Source organism: Pelobates fuscus, chromosome 6, assembly GCF_036172605.1.
Source record: "Pelobates fuscus isolate aPelFus1 chromosome 6, aPelFus1.pri, whole genome shotgun sequence".
In the NCBI taxonomy this organism is placed as follows: Eukaryota; Metazoa; Chordata; class Amphibia; order Anura; family Pelobatidae; genus Pelobates; species Pelobates fuscus.
Genome location: NC_086322.1, coordinates 261048342 through 261062092, shown reverse-complemented (window position 1 = coordinate 261062092; position 13751 = coordinate 261048342). Strand labels below are relative to the sequence as shown.

Sequence of the window (13751 nt, the reverse complement as noted above, 5' to 3'; positions counted from 1 at the left end):
TCTCCCTCCCACAACCAGACTCCAACCCGGCTACTTCCGCGGTAGTACTGGCACCAGGGAAGAGTACCGCTGGTCTCTGCCCCCTCAGCAACCCACCAAGGCAGACTACCAGTCCCCCACACCGCCGTGGTGAGGCACCTGGACCTGGACAAAGTTCTCCTCTACCCAGGTTTAGTAACCAGTTATTGTGGGTGGGAGGTACTGCTGTTTGTGCTTCGTGGGTGTGTTGCTGGACTAACCAGGGCACTGACCGGCAGGAGGTCAGATACCCTGTTAGTCTGGGGGGTAAAGGGGAGAAGTGTGGCGAAACCGACCTTGCCACGTGTCCTTGGAGGGGGCTGCTTGCCTGCCTCTTGCCTTTGGACTATGGACCAGAACTTATGTGAATATGTTAACCCAGATAGCTATGCCATGGAGCCCATTTGTGTAGTTAAAGACTTCGGCTCCGTGGCGAGTGAACTGTGTGAGTAGGATCTGCGCGCTATTCGGTAGTTTTGTGCGCGCAGATCCCAGCTATCTGGGGATAGGTGAAATGTCTGTGTGTTATGTGTAAAAGGTGAATTTATGTATTTTAAAGTGTTTTACTGTCTTTGTGCCCCCATGTGCTCAATGGAGTCTGTCTCTGTGCTGGGAGGTAATTGGATTACTTCTCCAGCACAGAGAAGGCTCTGTAAAAAACGGTTTGAGCTGGAAAGCTAGGGGTTTTAAAAGATACTTTACTAACTTTTTAACCCCTGGTCTGATCCATGCCATTTTTTAATATGTTGTTCCCCTGAATGGATTGATTGTGGATATGTAATTTTGTGTGAATGTGATGTATGGTTTTGAAGTTATAAATATTGTGTAAAAAGTATATTTTAAACTGTATGAATAATGTGATTATGTGTCACACTAAGGGGAGGGGGTGTGTGGGAGGTAACATCTATGTCATTGGTTATTTTATGCCTCCCCCTGGGTGTGGCCTGTATGTGTACTCTTGTAATAAAAGCCAGGCTGGATGTGCCAGTCCAGAGTTCCTGCTTAACCCTCAAAGCAATGTGTCGTCTCGTTCTTTGGGGGAGTTGGATTGTATGCTGACTGCCAGGAGTGTAAGCGGATGGTATGCTTTTCCTGTTCAGCTGATTCCAGAGTTCGTGTGTTTCCAGTTCGGGGGTGGGAAGATTCGTACAGTTTGGAGTTCGGGAGAATTGGTGATTGCAGTAGCTGCTGGTCTATGGAAAAGGGGGATATCGCCTAAACTGGGTTTTATCCTCTTGTTAGTGAAACGGTCCGTTACACTCTCCTGTCCTGCTTGTGTTCTATATCAACTAGATGGATTTTGGCTGTTGAACCTGTGTAGTGCCATCTGTTAGTTGTGAAAGATCTTGCAAGCCTTTCTAGCGCCATCTGTTAGCTGCAGCAATTATGTGCACTACCTGAATTGCAAGCCTAGTTAATTTGCATATTCAGGTAGATTTGCGTAATAAGGTTTATGCTCCAATCAAATAAGATGATGTGACACTAGGACCTGATACCATGGCAACAACTGTGAGATATTGTTATTTTTGTAGTTATTGTATTCATTTATAAATAGAATAGTTATTTTATGAATTTGTTTATGTATACCTTGCATTGCAATTTTATAATCGGTTTATTGTTTTCATTTTGTGTGATGTTATAATTATGCATCCAATGCTTTGCACATGCTTTTCAAAACTATTTATTTTGCACACGGCTCTTTTTTGAACATGATACTTTAATTGTGAGTACCTGTATTGCCTATTTAAAGGAGCTCATTTTGTGTTTGTGTTATCTTGAGAAAGGCTACTTTTGGAGTCAAAACATTGCATGGACTATTCCAATAAACTTACCTGAAACCACCTACATGTTTCCAGTTATATTTTCTTCATTATTGCTGGGAGTTGTCTGTCCTGGTCTGGAGGCATTGTGGATGGGAAATTGAAGTTTGCGCCCCTCAACACCATTTGAATCATGAGAAATAGCAAAAAAAGTCTCATAATCAAAGCAAACTTAACAAACTTGGCTCACATCACTAGAATAGAATTGTGGTTTCATGAACAGTAAAAAACAAACAAACAATTTTTAATGGAATCAGCCATTGGTTTTCACTAACTGTGTAATGTCAGTCTGGTTATATACTGTAGTCTGACTGTGCACACATGGCATCCGTACCTTAACCCTTCAATGTCACAGATGAAAAAGATGCGCTTTGTGTTTATAAGATGCTGTAAGAAAAATAAAATAATAAAATGAGGGGGCGCGGCCTGACCAGGGAACGAGCTGGACGCATCTAGCTAGAGCTCCGTTCCCACAGCGCTGAATATAGCACATAAAAGCAGTTTTAGCTATTCTACTCCACGCTCTAATGGACAAACGCAGTGCCAAGAAACCGCACAAGAAAGGTCCGGACCCCGGGACCACCATTCAGGACATGCTGACCGTCCAAAAGGCCGGCACCGCTGAGAGCCAAGATGGCGCCAGCTTAGGCCCGACACCACGCTCTCCCTCACTGCGCGGGGCAATGACTGAGAGCCCCAAGGGGGGAGAGGCGGTGAAAATCCTTACCAAGCTGGCAGAAGTCCAGAACTACTTGGCAGGGGAGATAGAGCGGTCCACCTCTGTCCTCCGAGCCGAAATCTCTGCATTGGGTGCGAGAACTTCGAGGCTGGAAGACCGCCTGAAAGACACGACCAGGGCGCAGAACACGGTCGTGTCCCATGTGCATAAGCTGGAATCGCAGGTAGCTGACATGGAGCTAGCCATGGAGGACATGGCAAACCGCTCCAGGAGAAACAACGTATGTCTGAGGGGCCTGCCGGAAAGAGAGGGCGAAGGCCCCCTGAGCCTACACTCCTCACACTGTTCCAGCCCTTGATGCCTGACATACCGGAGGAACAGTGGAGCATCGAACAAGCTCACAGGGCCCTCCGTGCAAGGAGACAGGAGCCCAATTCCCCACGAGATGTCATCATCAGGTTTCAACGAAGGAGGCCCTGATGAGAAAATGCAGAGATGAAGGATTGCACTACGAAGGGGCGGCCCTGCAGCTGTACCAGGATCTGGCTCCCAGCACTCTGCAGCATCGACGAGAATGGAGACCCATTACAGAAGCCCTGAGAGAAGCAGGTGTGCGCTATGCCTGGGGCCACCCGTTTAAGCTGTTTGCTTTCCGAGGAGGGAGAGCCCAGGTTCTGGCACCTGGGGGCGACCCCAATAAATTCCTACAGGAGCTGCAGGTCCCAACCCCGGCGCAGCTGTCGGTGAGAGAGGAGGCCGGTGAAGACCTTGTTCCCCTACCAACGGAGTGGCAGGAGGCAGGAGCACAGAGGCCCGGACGCCCGGAACGGGTATCGTACATGGGTGGAAGGTCGGAGAATCTGAGCGGGGCAGCGCAGTGACTAGGGGTGACCCAGTGTGGGGGGTGACCCAGTGACTTTATTTGGGTAGAAGGGGAAGGGGTGACCGGGACTCCCATCACTCGGACCCATGAGGCCCACGAAAATGGCCACTTTTGTTTTTTTCCCGCTCTTTTTTTGTTCGGCGGGCTCGCACGGAGCGGGACTCTGGGACTGGGGGTGGGGGGAGTGACCGGAGACACGGGTGGTCGACCAACACGCTTGGTCTTCTCTGAGTCTGTACAGTAAGGCGAGAGGGTGTAAAAGGGCATTACCACACCGGGGTGGGCGCGGTGCCACCCTCTCCCCTGGGGGGGGCTCTCGGCCACTTCACAGCCTCAAGAGTCAGAGGGTAGCAGGCAGGGTAGCTTTCCTCAAACGGCAGGGGGGGCTGGTAGTGGGCCACTCAACCAGCAATAGGAGTTAACGGGCATAGGGGAGTGAAATCCGCAGGGGTAATAACCAAAACCGCCCCCCCCCAAAAAAAACATTTCCAATTATTAAATCGCAAATTACCCAAAAGAGCACAAGAAAACCAAAATACCCGTTAAGGATTGCCACTAAGCCCCTATACCCGGTAGGATAGCGGATCGGTTAGGAGCTTCCACCCCTGGCAGGCCAGCATCCCGCTGGTCCCGTCCCACTCCCACTCCCTAACACGACACACCATCCACGGGCCCGCCCTGGGGACTTAGCCAGATAGATCCGCCGGTGGGGAGCCAAGGGCAGCAAGGCAGCCTGGTAAATGGCTGGGCGGTTGGCCCTCACCCCACCAGCCCTAGTGGGAGCCACAAGTGGGCAGGGGGAATTAGGCAAGGGGCCCTCCGGTGGGTGTGGGGAGGGGGCCAGCACAGCCGGGCAATCCCAGCGAAGGGAGAGGGGGTGAGGGCACCATGAGAACCTTTCAGGAGGTGGGGAACACCGAGGGGCTAGGGAGCCTGATCTAAGGCTGGTTGGGATGGTTGTTTTTTTGGAGAGATGAGTGTTACAAAACCTACAAAAGAAGAAAAAAAAAAAGGGAAAAAGAGAACCCCCCCAACCTGAAACCTATGTACGAACCGGTAATTTGTGGCATGTTACACATGGGAGTAGAACACACGGCAAACAAACACCGTTATAACTCATTACAAGACAGCGCAAAATGGTTAGCGGCTCATACATCCACATCTCCCTCTAGCACGGAGCGCAGACGAGATGGGGAATTGTGAACCCCACACCAGTCTGGCGACTGATAAGACCAGATGAATACAGCCGAGCGCCGTGCGTGCGCGGCTGTGGTTTTCTATATTTCTTATTCTTCTTCTTTTTCTTATCTTTACCCTTCCCCTTGCCCTAACCCTGTTGTCCATTCCCTTTCCACCCTGGGGTAGGGGGGCCTGGGTGGCAGGGTGAGGGGTTCCAGACGTGGACAGAGGTGGGCGTGCAGAAAGGCAACACTTCTAAAATGATAGCATGGCCCTGAAGATCTCATCCTTAAATGTAAAAGGGCTTAACACGCCGACCAAGAGACGGCTTCTTTTCAGGGAGCTGAAGAGAATGAAGTCTGACATTGCTTTTATCCAGGAAACGCATATACCAAAACAAGCGACATTTTAGTTAAAGGACCAAACATTTAGGGTTTCCTACGAAGCCCGAAAACACACAAAGCATAATGGGGTTGCGGTCCTAATTCGTAATAGCTGCCCCTTACAAATAGACTCCACCACGGCAGACCCGAACGGGAGGTACATAATAGTTTCAGGCACACTACTTTCACACAAGATACATCTCATAAATGTTTACGCCCCCAACCACCCAGACCAAGGTTTCTGGGACGACCTAACAGCCAAACTCAGAACACTAAACAACAGACTTGTCATCCTGGGGGGAGACCTGAACGCAGTGACAAATCCGACGACAGATAGAAGCACACAACGTAATGCCCCAGGGACCCAGGGAAGGGGGGGACAGGATAGGCAGCTCCACAAGTTTATCATGGACACCGGGTTGGTGGATATATAGAGAGCACATCATCCGAGCACGAGGGATTTCACATTCTACTCGGCGCCTCACGGTACATACTCTAGAATTGAAATTTTTTGATTAATGAGCGCCTTAACCCAATCCTCGCGTCTCTGATAGACGCAGATCAAGTCGGCTTCATACCAAACAGACAGCTATTTGAAAACACCCGCAGAAACATAGACTCGACGCGGAAAAGGCGTTTGATCGGGTGCTGTGGCCATACCTGTTTACTCCGCTGACCCACCTAGGATTCCCCGAACAGTTCATGACCTTATTAAACGCAATGTATACCAATGTTAGGGCACAGGTGAAGATCTCGGGGGCTCCACTCCGACCGTTCCAACTTTCCAACGGTAAGAGGTAGGCATGTCCCCTCTCCCCTCTGTTGTTTGTCCTATCATTAGAACCCCTGCTACAGGTGCTACGGAGGCATCCAGGCGTCAAGGGGGTAGGGCCGGGAATTCCTGGTGTCGGCCTATGCGGATGATGTGCTCTTGGCTCTGACCGACCTTGTGCAATCCAGGAGGGCCTTACAAGGAGTGCTGGGTACCTTCGGGGCCATTTCCGGTTACAAAGCTAATATGGCAAAATCGAGTGCCCTCCCCATAGGGGTAACGGCAGCAACCACAGCCATGATACAGGATACATACCACATAAACATAGAGCAACAGGTATTCAAATATTGAAGTATTCGCCTAACAGCCAAACCAGAAAAACTCTACGACCAAAATTACACGCCCTTAATAAAACAATTAGTGAGGGAGATGGAGACGTGGGTGGATAGGCCGATTTCGTGGATAGGGCGAATTCACGCCGTTAAAATGAACATCCTGCCTAGAATATTATTTGTGTTTCAGGCGCTTCCCATTGTCACTAAAGCCTCCCTGCAACCCCTACAGAGGGCGATCGGAGCCTTTATATGGCAGAACAAAAGACATAGAATATCCAGATATATCTTATATAGGCCACGCACGAGAGGGGGACTGGGACTCCCTAACATATACTACTATTACATAGCGACTCAATTATCACAGGCGGCAATGTGGCACTCTCCGCCAGGGGACCGCAAATGGGCAGACATAGAATCCCTCATGACGGGGGCTGATCTCCCGCAGCTCCTCATGTGGGTACCCAAAGAATTCAGACCCGAGATATGGGTCACATGCCCGACTATCATTAACTCTCTTCGGATATGGGACACCTTCAAACTTAAATACCAGTTGGCATTGGACCCATCCCCGATTATGCCATACTTACGCAACAAAGCCTTCATCCCAGGCATGACAGCGAGAGACTTCAAAAACCTAGAAAGGATAGGCTAAAACGCATCTGCCACCTATATGAGGGAACAGGGGTCATCACCTTTGACACACTTAGACAGCGGGGCCATCTCACCCCCGTGGATTTTTTTAGATACATACAAATCAGGGATTTTGCAAACCTGGCACACATAAAGACGGCGGCCCGGAAACAGATGACGTTCTTTGAGCGCATCTGCCTTCAAGAAATAATACCCAAAGGCATGATAACGCTCATGTACGCCCACCTCTGTTCAGAAGCAAGGGACTGGGGCAAATTAGCTTATATGGATCAATGGGAGAGGGACTAAGGAGACACGTTGGAAGGCATAGAGTGGCAAGAGATCTGGGAGGCGAACCCTACCTCATCGGTATGCGTTACCCTCCAGGAACAATCTATCAAAACAATGCTGCGCTGGTACAGTACACCAGTTAAACTATATCAAATGCACAAGACCCCCACGGATGAGTGCTGGAGGGGATGTGGCCAGAGAGGGACGTACGTCCACATGTGGTGGAAATGCCCACAGTTGGTCAAATTTTGGAAACAGATACAGGCACTACTGGCGCAGGTCTTTGGCAGACCTCCAGACCTCGACCCATGGCTCTTTTTATTAAGCAGGACTCTCGACGGCTGGACTAGGCAAGAGCAAAAGCTACTCCATAAGATAACCTTAGCAGCCAGGAGGGCAGTAGCCTCAGACTGGCTCAAACCAGGCACACCACCCATAGCGGGGGTCATTAACAGAGTAAAAGAAGTCCACTTGATGGACGACCTGACAGCTAGATTAAGGGGCACCTCCAAATCCTTCCAAAAAATCTGGGAACCCTGGGAAACTCTAACCTGGTAAACTGATATATAACTAGGCCCTGATGGCAACCCATCGATTCCAGTGGCGGAAGCCCCTCCGCCCTCCCCATCCCCCTCCCCCTCCCCATCCCCTCCCCCTCTCCCTCCTATCTTCTAACCTATCCTCTAGCTTTCTTCTTTTCTTTGACTCTATTTGGACATAACAAAATAGCTGACCAATGTAGCACATCCAAGGGAGCAGACATATGAGGCACGCAAACATTCAAAACAAGGAATAAGTAACAGCCGCACAGGCTGTCGCAACACAGGGGACCTACCAAAGGCAGGACGAGCACGATACACTACATCAACAGGACAACAAGAGGGTCGCTAGGATCAGGCATCAAGCGCTGTAGGCCACTCTATAACAGCCGCATAGTACGCTTAAGTGAATGTGGGTACAATGAGATAGTAGTAACCCTACTGCATGTCAGGTGAACGATTATGCTGAACCATGTTATACCTTGTCGAATGATGTAAACTAATGTCGTATGGTACCAAACTATGTATGCATTTCGTTGTGTCATGATAAAATAAAGAATAAATAAAAAAAAAAATAATAATAAAATGAGTGGAGGCCTTCTACACCACAATATCTGCCTAACTTTATCAACAATTACAGCTCTGGTACATGGTTAGGCAACCTTTGGTACTCTGGATGTTGTAGACTACATCTCCCATAATGCTGTTACAGCCATCATGCTAGCAAAGCATCAGGGGAGATGTAGTCCACAACATCTGGCTACCTACCTTTGCTCTAGATAATTATTTATGAGTACAATGTGCCCTACACAGAGCTATACTCCTTGGGTAGTACATTCCTCCTCAAAGGAGCTTTATTTATGTGCGTTAAATGTGTTCACGGAATATTTTCACAGAATAAAATAACATTTTATTTTCTCATATGAACACTTTAGTGTTAGGAATACAAAGATGCATTCCTAACACTAGAAATATGTCCTATATTTCTATACTTCCGTTGTTTAGTTATTCTTTCACTGTGGCAACTTTTAAAGATACTGGGGCACTAGTCTCCCCTGACATTTTACACAACCTTATTTCTTTGTGAGCCACACCTCTTGACCTAATGGGCTATGAAGAAAATGTAAAAGGACACTATAGTTAAAACTTAAAGGGACACTACCAAAGCAACCTAATGTAGCAGTTTGTGTGTTTAGATCATGCTTCTGAAGTTAAATAGCTCAATTCACTGCTATTTAGGAGTTAAATCACATTTATTTCTGCTATGCAGTTCTAGTTACACATTTCCTGGCTGTGACTCACAACAAAATAGTTCAATTTATATTAGATTTTAACTTACTTTAGATGTTTTTATCTCCTGGTCTGTAAATTGAACATTAATATCACACAGGGGGCTCTTGTAACGTCTAGCTAGCTATTAACAGAGAAGGAGATAAGAAATACATTTGCAAAAAAAGGAAGTGTAAACATTAGATGACTCTTTTCATGAAGTTTTAGGAAGGCTGGGTAAGTCACATGCAGGGAAGTGTGCCTAGCGCTGCATAAACAAAGTGATTTAACTCGTAAATAGCAGAGAATTGAGCAGTGAGACTTCAGAGGGATTATCTGTACACTAAAACTGCTTCATTATGCTAAAGTTGTTTTAGTTACTATGGTATCCATTTAAATAGGCTATCAAAACAAAGAAAAATGTTTTATTATTCAATTTGTTTAAACCTGCACAAAGCAAATCAGTTTGAGTGGCACACCTCTGGCACAAATTCACAAATACAAACTTTATTTTTTATAATTATAGGTGTCAATGTGAATCTATCTACTTGAGACAAGTTTGAGCATACAATAAGCATTCTGGCTCAATTCCTTGCATTGGTATGAGAAATTGCATTTTATTTAATTGTATTTATATAATATATATTTAATTACATGTTTTTCATTTATGTTAAATAGGAGAAAACCAAACATGTTAGAGATGTCTCAGTGAATCTATTATTTTACTTTAAGTGACATTTAGGTAAGTAAACGCAAGACCAAATACAAGTACATGAAATGGAACCCATACCAGACTGCAAATTTTAATTGCCTGCAGTACATGTACATAAATGTGGCCTTTTTAGGCGAGGGAAGTCAGTGTGCAGCATGATCTGTAAATGGAAGGAAATGAAATCTAAATAGGTCAATAGGTTTATGTGGCGAAACCTCGCCATTGGTATTTGAAGGGGCCTGTTTGCCAGCCTCCTACCCTGTGACTATGGACCCTGCAATAGACCTGGCTAAAACACTTTAAACAGGCTCTGTTCATTCAATTGGTACTATATGGTTCGTTATGGTGCATATGTTACCGTTAAAGTGCAGAAATTTGTTATTCTGCAGATTATCTAGGTAATGTGCACATTAACTAGTGTGATCAGTTAAAGTGCCGAAAATTGTTTCATTTCTCAAATATTTCTCACATTACCTAGGTAATCTGCAAATTACCTAGATAATCTGCACATTACCTACTAGGCACTCGTCAAAGTGCAAAAATCAAGTTAATACAATCATGAATCCAGTTATTTATTTATTTGTCGATATCTAAGAAGAAATGACAGTAATTTAATGGGGTGGATAGCTACCTGAGTTAATAGGATTAACAGCGAACTTGGAACAGGAAAGGGTTACTTACAATAAGGAGAATAAAGGGAGGATTCGCTGCCTGAAGATGTCCTGATATAAAACAAATATAAATCTGGTCTTGAGTAGCTTCAAATGACTGCATTATTAAGGACATTGCAATGTCTAAAATTGGGAGAGATGGGAGCATTGCTCACATGGGCTGTAACACCCTCCATTGCTTTGCAGGGATATTTCTCTGGTAAATTGTGACATGGGGGGTGGAGATGGAGAAAGATAGAAGAACAGTTCTGGGACTGTCTCACCAGATGCAGGCGCGTTGGCAACAAATCTGCTCCTTTGATAGTCAATCCGGACAATTTGTGATTTTGTTGTAGCATGAAACTTTTCTCTCATTTTGGTTTCGCCTGTTTCGCTCAGTTAAACCAAAAATGATGAGAGAAACAAAAAACTTTTGCACTTTAACAATATTTGCACATTAATTATTCTTTACCCTTCATTAAGTCTCAGCTAGTGTTTGGTTGAGAAAGCTATATCAGAGCAGCAGGGAGCTTTAAAGGACCACTCTAGGCACCCAGACCACTTCAGCTTAATGAAGTGGTCTGGGTGCCAGGTCCAGCTAGGGTTAGCCCAATTTTTTTTATAAACATAGCAGTTTCAGAGAAACTGCTATGTTTATAAATTGGTTAAGCCTTCCCCCTAATCCTCTAGTGGCTGTCTCATTGACAGCCGCTAGAGGCGCTTGCGTGATTCTCACTGTGAAAATCACAGTGAGAGCACGCAAGCGTCCATAGGAAAGCATTGTAAATGCTTTCCTATGCGACCGGCTGAATGCGCGCGCAGCTCTTGCCGCGCGTGCGCATTCAGCTGACGGGGCGGAGAGGAGGAGGAGAGCTCCCCGTCCAGCGCTGGAAAAAGGTAAGTTTTACCCCTTTTCCCCTTTTCCAGAGCCGGGCGGGAGAAGGACCCTGAGGGTGGGGGCACCCTCAGGGCACTCTAGTGCCAGGAAAACGAGTATGTTTTCCTGGCACTAGAGTGGTCCTTGAATTACTCTGGGCTATAAACAAAGGAAAGGGAACTTGGTGGTGACAACCTGGCTACTCATGGGTATACCGCCACAAATATATCCCATGAATTTTGGTCATTACTTAAAATACCCACTGCAGTGATTTTGTGTCTACTCGTAAGTTTTACCTTTAGATTGAAAGCTCATAAGTTATTGAACTCATTAAGTAAAGGTAGTTTTTAAGGTTTCAATAAGGGTATTCATTAAACAATATTAAGGTAATATACATATTATGACATTGCAATATAAATTGGCTAATTACAACTAGACTTGTGCACAGTGGAAACATTTGTTTTCGGCCACTTTGTCTAAAAATAAACAAAAAGAAAAAACATTTGGAGACAGCAAAATTTGGTTTATGTCGCAGTTTTGTTACTGATAAAATCTGGGGGAGGAAATTCAGGCAGGGAGCATGGCAATGTAGAGTTCGTGTATGGTAGCAACCTAGTGGAGCTCGCTTACAGGCATATCATATGTCACCTCCACTATTTCGCTCTAAAATAAGTTATTATAAGAGCAGCCAGATCATCTGATACACAGGTTCTCAACTCCATTAGTGCTCAATTTTTCTCTCATGGCCTACCCTACAAGGGTGAAGAATACTTAAACCTATAGAGGACACCCTGCGCAGGAAAAACAAAAATATAACTGGGGATACATGTTAGTCACTTCTTATCATGACGTAAAACAACTCTGTGCACTCAATGTCTACACATGCTAATGTCCTGGCATTCCTGAGAATCTTGGACTGGCATTCCATCAACATACTAGAATAGTAAGAACCCGCAATGCTTCAACAAGCAACAGTACCAGGGGGCTTGTTGGCAGACAGTGGCGTACACATGACCCATGGAGCCCAGGTGCGAAAATGTATCCGTGGCCCCCCCCCCCCCGCGCTTACTCTGTGCGGGCCGGGGCTGCGACCCCCTGCGACCGTGGTATGTACGCCAGTGCATGCAGATGCACACACTTAAAGGACCACTACAGACACCCAGATCACATCAGCTCAATGAAGTGGTCTGGGTGCCAGGTCCCTCTAGTTTTAACCCTGCAGCTGAAAACACAGAAACTGCTATGTTTCACTGAGGGTTAATCCAGCCTCTAGTGGCTGTCTCATTGACAGCCGCTAGAGGAGCTTCCGCGATTCTCACTGTGAAAATCACAGTGAGAAGACACTGAACGTCCATAGGAAAGCATTGAGTAATGCTTTCCTATGGGCGGTTTGAATGCACGCGCGGCTCTTGCCGCGCATGCACATTCGGAGCTGAGAGGCGGAGGGTCCCCAGCGCCAAGGGAATCCGGCGCTGGAGAAAGGTAAGTGCTGAAGACACACACACTCTCACGAACAGACGCATACACACTAGCTAACAGACACACACATTTACTGATAGATACACTCAGCAACAGACATACATACACACTCCCTGACAAACACACACTCACTAACAGACATCAAACAGACTCACTAACAGACACACACAAACACACTCAGTAACAGACACACAGTAACACACTCACTGACACACACACTCAATAACAGACACAAACACTAACACACACACTCTCACACACACTAACACTAACACACACACTAACACACACACACTAACACACACACAGTAACACACACACACATACACTAACACTAACACACACTAACACTAACACACACACTCATGTTTTTAATTTAATCCCCCAGCCTCCTTACCTTTTGGAGAGCTGAGGGGATTCCCTGGGGTCCAGTGGTGTCACCGGGCGGCCGGTCACCGGGCGGACGGGCTGGCTGTCTGGCAGGCATGCTAGTAAGCACTCTCCCCTGAGTGCTCCCTATTCAGCTCCATCGCGCGTCGCGTATTGATGCTGGAACCGGAAGATGACGACATCAAAGGGAGCTGAATAGGGAGCACTCAGGAGAGAGTGCTCCCTCACGCAGCCAGCAGGGCCGGCCGCCCGGTGACACCAGGGCCAACCTCGGGGGGGGGGGGGCCCTGAGATGGCCAGCTCCTGGGCCCCCCCAGGAGAAGAGGCTGGCCACACTGGCATACATACCGGGTCGCAGGGGCGGCCGGGCCCCCTGGTGGGCCGGGCCCAGTCGCAGCCGCGACCCCTGCGACCCTATGTACGCCACTTTTGACAGATATCTATGTCCAGGAAGAGGAAATCTAACCCTACACTGGCTCCTGACACACCAACCTTACCTATGGAAAAAGCCATTGGATCTTGAGCCACTCATGTCTCAGGCCTATTCTAACACCTGTCACTGTACAGGATGGGAATTTGCCCGACCTGATCGCTTTGGATGGTTATGGTTTATCCTCTGACCTCTAGTCGTTTTCCATGAATGTTATTGTTTCTTGTAGTCTCTGGACTCACTTATACATTTTTAGCATAATATAGTTATATAGTTACATAGTTGCATAGGCTCAAGAGAGACATGTGTCCATTAAATTCAGCCTTCCTCACATCTGTTTTTTTTTCTCTACTGGTAACAACCTCCACCATGCTAATCACACACCTTTACCCACTTAAACATTCTGTGTCACTGA

At 46.8% G+C, this 13751-nt stretch overlaps 1 protein-coding gene across 1 annotated transcript in view; it reads right to left on the bottom strand.

The window, feature by feature from the left end:
• Nucleotides 1–13751, bottom strand: part of USH1G (USH1 protein network component sans) — a 784266-nt gene that overhangs the window by 569562 nt on the left and 200953 nt on the right. The gene's annotated exons all lie outside the window — the stretch shown is intronic.